The 6,592-nt window shown below is 41.0% G+C and overlaps 1 pseudogene; it reads left to right on the forward strand.

Annotated features, from left to right (window-relative positions):
* Positions 1–215, forward strand: part of LOC107115201 — an 11,779-nt pseudogene extending 11,564 nt beyond the window's left edge.
* The last annotated feature ends 6,377 nt before the right edge of the window (positions 216–6,592 follow it).

Genomic DNA, 6,592 nt, shown 5'->3' on the forward strand with positions numbered 1-6,592 from the left:
GGGAGAAACCATATAAATGTCTGCAGTGTGGGAAAAGGTTCCGTCGGAGTACACACCTTACTTCCCACCAACGGAAGCACACAGGGTAGAGGAAATATGTCGCATATTCATGATCTTAGTTATATTTATGAATATGCATTATGTATTTTCATAACCTCTGTAAAGTTCAATTCCTGGTCAGGAGAAATAGGAATAGTTCAGAACTGCCTCTTGTTAGCCAAATTGCCTTATTTATTAATAAACTAGAAATAAGGCCCGTAGTGGAAATAAATACAACAAGATCTAGAAAGAGGCTCTGGGAGAGTGCTCTGGCTTTGGGCAAACAGTGTCAATTTGCTGTGGCAACCTCAGCAGGGTATAATGACTGAGTCCACTCTTCATGCAGCAGCCAAATCGCTCGCTCACAACTTTAATGCCAGGAGCTCACCAAGTAGAATTTTTGCTCACAGGACTCCACAGCTTAGAGGGAGCCTTGAACACTTCCACAGCACTTTGAATTAGCACCAGAGCTTTAAGAGCTCTCCAGCTGTCACCTGGAGATTGGCAACAGCTTCTTTGGAGGGTGGGGTCTATGGCATTGTATCTGTTTGAGGTCCTCCTCTTCCTCCTCCTCAGACCCCACCCTCAGCAGGCTTCATCCCTAAAATATCATGGAAGTTTCCAACCTGGAGTTGGCAACCCTATGTCCTTTCCAGGCAACCATCAGCCTACCGTTATCTGCCTGTCTGTCTTCAGGTTTACATCCCCCCCCAGACTCTGCCTAGGGAAAGGGCAGTCTTTCCCTGCAGTGGGAACCAAAGCAGCTTACATCATTCTCCTCTCCCCCATATGATCCACACAACTACCCTATGAGGTATGTTAAGTTTGAAAGTGTGTGAATGGTCCATAATCCCCCAGGCAGCTTTTAAAACATGAACCTGGGACTTGCACAGCATCCTCTGAAACGCTCTCTGTGGCAGTAATGGGGTGACACCTTTTCCTATCATTTTTTGCCTTGTGGTCTTCTGCTTGTGCTGTGATCTGTCTTTTTTGTGGTGTGGCATGATTGTGTTATTGGGTTTGTGTCTTTTGAAGGGGAAGTGTTGTGTTGTGAGTGAAGACATATTTACCTCAAAATACACCAGGCCCCATACTCAACGGACAGTTCCAACTGTCTTGTGGGGGGGGAGTTTGAGGTGTGGAATGGAGTGAAGTCCAATCAGCTTCCATATGCAAATGACCTTGAAATGCTGGCCCAATCAGAGAAGAGTGGGCTGACAAAGCAGCCAGTCAACCCAGCCAGCGTCTTCTGACTGACAGTTCTTGCGACCAAACACTTAAAGGTGTGCATTTGGAACGTTGGAGCCCACTACGGCTTTATATATAAGGGAGAGATGTGGGGAATTGGACACAATTAGGAAATGGCAAAAAGGCATTAATTATAGGATCATAACCGGGCCCATCTCTCCTTGGCAAATAGAAGGGGAAGTCATGGAAGCAGTGACAGACTTCACGGTCCTGGGAACCAAGATCACTGCAGACGGTGACTGCAGCCATGAAATTAAAAGACGCCTGCTCCTTGGGAGGAAAGCAATGGCAATTTTAGACAGCATGATAAAAAGTAGAGACATCACCCTGCCAACAAAATTCTGCATGGTCAAAGCAATGGTATTCCCAGTAGTAATGTATGGCTGCGAGAGTTGGACCATAAGGATGGCTGAGTGACGAAGAATAGATGCTTTCGAATTATGGTGCTGGAGAAGACTCTGGAGAGTCTCTTGGTCTGCAAGGAAATCAAATCAGTCAATCCTAAAGGAAATCAACCCTGACTGTTCTCTGGAAGGCCAGATAATGAAACTGAAGCTCAAATACTTTGGCCACCAAATGAGAAGGGAGCACTCACTGGAGAAGACCCTGATGCTGGGAAAGACTTAAGGTAAAAGAAGAAGGGGACGACAAAGGATGAGATGGTTAGACTAGGGGTGTCGAAATCATTTGTTATGAGGGCCGGATCTGACATAAATGAGACCTGGTTGGGCTGGGCCATGTGTGTCATAAAATGGAATGCCAGGTAGCGGAGATATAAACTTTATAAAGGACACAAACACAAAGGTTTTTTTTTTACTAAAAATAAAAAAGCATGCTTAACCAGCTCTGTAAGCTGCAAACCTACTTTTGATTTATTGACATTCACCACAGAAATCTCATGCTCAGAGTTCTGAGTCTAGGATCCAGGTTAAAACATGAAACGAGTGAGAAATTAAGAGAGTCTGGTGAAGCAAGTTATGATGCAGCAGCAGCAGCAGAAGTGGAAGCAGGAGATGGCCAGTTCCACTGCGGGCCTGATGGAAGCCCTCCGGGGGCCTGATCCGGCCCCCAGGCCACATGTTTAATACCCCTGGGTTTGACAGTGTTATCAATGCAACGAACATGAAGTTGAGCAAACTCAGGAGGACAGGAGGGCCTGATGTGATGTGGTCCATGGGGTTGGCAAGAGTCGGACTCGACTGTGTGACTGAACAACAACCACTTGTGTTTATGCAAGTTAGAGTTCCCAGGATCCAGGAATTAAAGTAATTATTTCTTTACTAAAGGTTTTTCAAGCATAAATACAAAAATCAAGCATTCATACACACAATAAAGGGCTAAGAATACAGATTAGAGCGCATAGAGACATTTGCATGAGCAAGAGTACTGTTGGTGGGGTAATACTTTACCTATCCGATGAGACGCTTGGATCATGCAGCGAAAAATGGGACACAATGAGCGGGAAGGGATCGTGAGTTAACCAGCAACACTTTGAGTAATCATGTTTGGGCTCTGTTTTTTCCTAACCTTCCAGGCATGCAGTTTAATGGACTGTGGGTCTCTGAGCCAGTATTTCTGCTTGATATACAGACTTTGTTTTTGAATCTGTGAGACTTCTATTGAATCAATTTTTTTCCGTTCTAGTTTTCCATTTTTATTTTTTTTGCATCCATAAGGTTTGTATTCATCTTCTAGCTCTTACAGCCCGTTACCTCACAGCTACAAGAATTGAAGCAATCACTTAATAAAGTTGCCCAGACAGCTGACTCAGCCATGGAAGTCAGGCTCACACTTCAAGAAGATGCAAAATATTGAAGGTGAGCTGACGTCCGGCAGAACGGCGTGGTGATGGGGGTGGTGCTCGGGAGCTCCCGATCCCCCCCCCCTGTACTTTCCCATTACTTTTTGGGGTTCTGTGGCGCCCGTGCGCCCAACGGACCCCACCCGACTTTTCGGAGGGAAGCCAGGGAGCAGAAGACTTGTCCAGTTACCCCAGAAGCGGCTGCTGTGGGGTATATCTGAGATCATCTTGAAGCAAGAATGGGAAACGGAGGATAACATGGCTGCCATGTTCGCCATAGCTGCGACCTCCGCTTTTTAATAAACTTTCTGGACTAAAATATAGAACACAGTGAGTGTGAGTATGTGTATTCTCAACTTGGAATCTGTGATGACTTTATGCTCTGACCATTTTTGAACAACTCCTAAATTGTGAAGAAATGAACAGGAGTGAGGAAATGAACAGGAGTGAAAAAGTGTATGGAAAAATCTTTGTTGGGAGGGAAATTCTGTTTTTGCCGGAATATGTGAGTGTATGGAAAACGAAGAGAAGAGTATTATATGTGGAAACTTTAAAAGGGTGACTGAATAAGATAATGGCATCTCTAGCGGAGAAGAATGGATATTTCTTTTCTGTACTTTAGTTTGAAGCACCAATAAAAAGAGTTATAAAAAAAGATGCAAAATATTTGTATAGCAGAGTGGAATGGGCCACCAATAAAATCCTAGCACTGGAAAATCATGTACGGTTGTGCCATTAATTGATTGGGTGTATAGAGCAGGACCAGCACACCAAAACCAACGACCACAGCCAAGAGACATCAGAGCAAAATTTACTTGCTCCCCTACTAGATCTTAGAGCAAGTTAGATTGCACTTATATATTGTTGTACTTTCTTGTTATATTTGTATTTTCATCAATTTCACCCAAAAACTTTTTTGGCGGCAAATTCTATGAGATATAGCATTTTCCTGGCTTTTTTCTATGTATTGTTTTATCTTCTTGTCTCAGCGTCCATAGCCAATCTATTCCCCTCAGCAGAAATAGGAACTAGACTATGGTCAGACCATTCTTGGGTAGCATGTGATATGACATACGAAGATAATTCAACACATAACCATTCTTGGAGTTTAGACAATAATCTTTTATTGACAGAAACAATCTCAAAAGAGATTGAAAAAGCATTGTAGAATATTTTAAATTCCATGTTGATGGTGGTGTATCCAAACACATAGTCTGGAACGCTTTCAAAGTGACCCTCTGTGGCAAATTAATGTAACTCACTGCCTCCTGCAAAAAAAAAACAACAACAACAAACAAATCACGTCAGACCTACAGGCTAACATTAAAAAGATAGAAGATGAATACAAAGCTTATGGATGCAAAAAAAATAAAAATAAAAAACTAGAATGGAAAAAATTTGATTCAATAGAAGTCTCACAGATTCAAAAACAAAGTCTGTATATCAAGCAGAAATACTGGCTCAGAGACCCACAGTCTCTGCCTGGAAGGTTAGGAAAAAACAGAGCCCAAACATGATTACTCAAATAAGAAACAAGCAAGGACAATCGTTATACTCCACTAAAGACATCACAGACTCCTTCTTACAATATTATACAACACTATACACTTCTAGCAAACCTCCACCTCAGGATATTTCACTTTTCCTGGCAAAGCATCCTCTTTTTACGCACTTAACTCCACAACACACAGAGATGCTTGAAGCTCCTATAACTTCCCAGGAAATCCAAAACACTATTAGAAACCTTAAGATTAACAAATCCCCAGGCAGTGACGGCTTCACGGCTGAATATTACAAAAGATATTCATCACTTCTAAATGCTTACCTGGCTGATACATGTAACCAAGTGCATGGCAAGCATCATAGTCGTACCGAAAAAAGATAGAGACCAAACTGATCCCAGTTTGTAGTAGAGATGGGACTATATAGATTTTTCTTTTCTTGATTATTCATATTTCTCTGGTTTTTATAGGTTTATTATAGATTTTACATTTTATTGGAAGGTAATGAAGGCCTGGTATATAGGAGGCCTCTCTTCTTTGTGGGTCAGGGTATTTTTCCAGTTGAGGTTAACAGACAAGACAATAACATTCTTTTAGCACAAAAGAAAGTAGAAGGCTCATGGTTCTAATTGTTTAGGTTACAACTTCATAATGTCTGGGTCAAAAGGATCTTTTACTTGGTATCAGAGAAAAACACCTTTTTTTAGGTGAGAACAAGCTTTAGTCGATATGACTTAGGTCTTGTCAAGTAAATATGTGACGCTATTGCATAGACACACCTTTCTTTAATTTGACCAATGAGATTTTTATGTAAATGTTGTTTAAGTTTTTGTAACCAATTATGCCTTTTGAATATTATTCTCATGATGATGATATGATGATGTCATATTAAGTATTTGACTTCATGTATTTCCTGACTGGGCTCCGAAAGCAGTTAGCTTTGATGGGTCCTTTGGCCTAACTGTTTTCCATATTTCATTGCAATAAAATACAAGAATTTCCTCCTCATTTTGACTTTAATCTTCTATTTTTGACTGGATATTAATTTGTATAACAAGTTCATATAGGCCCATATCCCTACTCAATATGGATTACAAGATATTTACTGCAACAGCCAGACTGAACAAGGTTGTTGACTCTTTAATACATCCCGATCAATCAGGATTCATACAAAATCGGGACATATCAGGCAACACAAGGAAAATTCGGAACACCATGCAATATTGTCGGCACCAACAGATGGAATCGTCCTTTATCCTTTCTATAGACAAAGGCCTTTGACAAGAACCCTGCTACTTAGAGCAAGTTCTCGAACATTTGGGTTTTGGGTGCAATTTTAAAAGGGCTATCCATACTTTATATCACTCACCTAGAGCACAACTCAGAATAAATGGCCATAACTCAGAAATCTTTAACCTTTCCAGAGGGACACAGCAGGGGTGTCCAATATCTCCTCTATTGTCTGCCATAGAGCCTTTAGCACAGGCTATTCAATCACCCCCAAACATTACAGGTATCACAGTAGGAGACCAACAAATCAAACTAAGTCTTTTCGCTGATGACATGGCAGTACTCGCAACTAAACCAGAAAATATTTTACCTGAACTAAAAATCTTCTAAGTTCTTTTGGAAAAATCTTAGGCTTGAATGCTAACCCCACTAACTCTACCCAATCATATTATCTCAGACACAAAGAGATTACATTAAGAGTAATTACGATGACAGTTGGGTAGCCAAAACATGGCACTATTTGGGTATAGATATTCCGCTTCATTTAACTGACATAGTTAAATACAACTTTGTACCACTCAACAAAACAATAGACAACTTTCCCTCTCACAATGGCACTTCCATGTCATCCTGCATAGAAAAAATACAAATTTATCAAAACATTTTTCCGAAATTTCTATTTCTGTTCCGCACAATTCCTATAACTATTCCGCCTTACCTATTTAAGCAATGGTAAAAATCATTCACAAACTTCATATGGAACAAAGCTACC

This window comes from Gekko japonicus, unplaced genomic scaffold, assembly GCF_001447785.1.
Source record: "Gekko japonicus isolate JY-2015 unplaced genomic scaffold, Gekko_japonicus_V1.1 scaffold2942, whole genome shotgun sequence".
In the NCBI taxonomy this organism is placed as follows: domain Eukaryota; kingdom Metazoa; phylum Chordata; class Lepidosauria; order Squamata; family Gekkonidae; genus Gekko; species Gekko japonicus.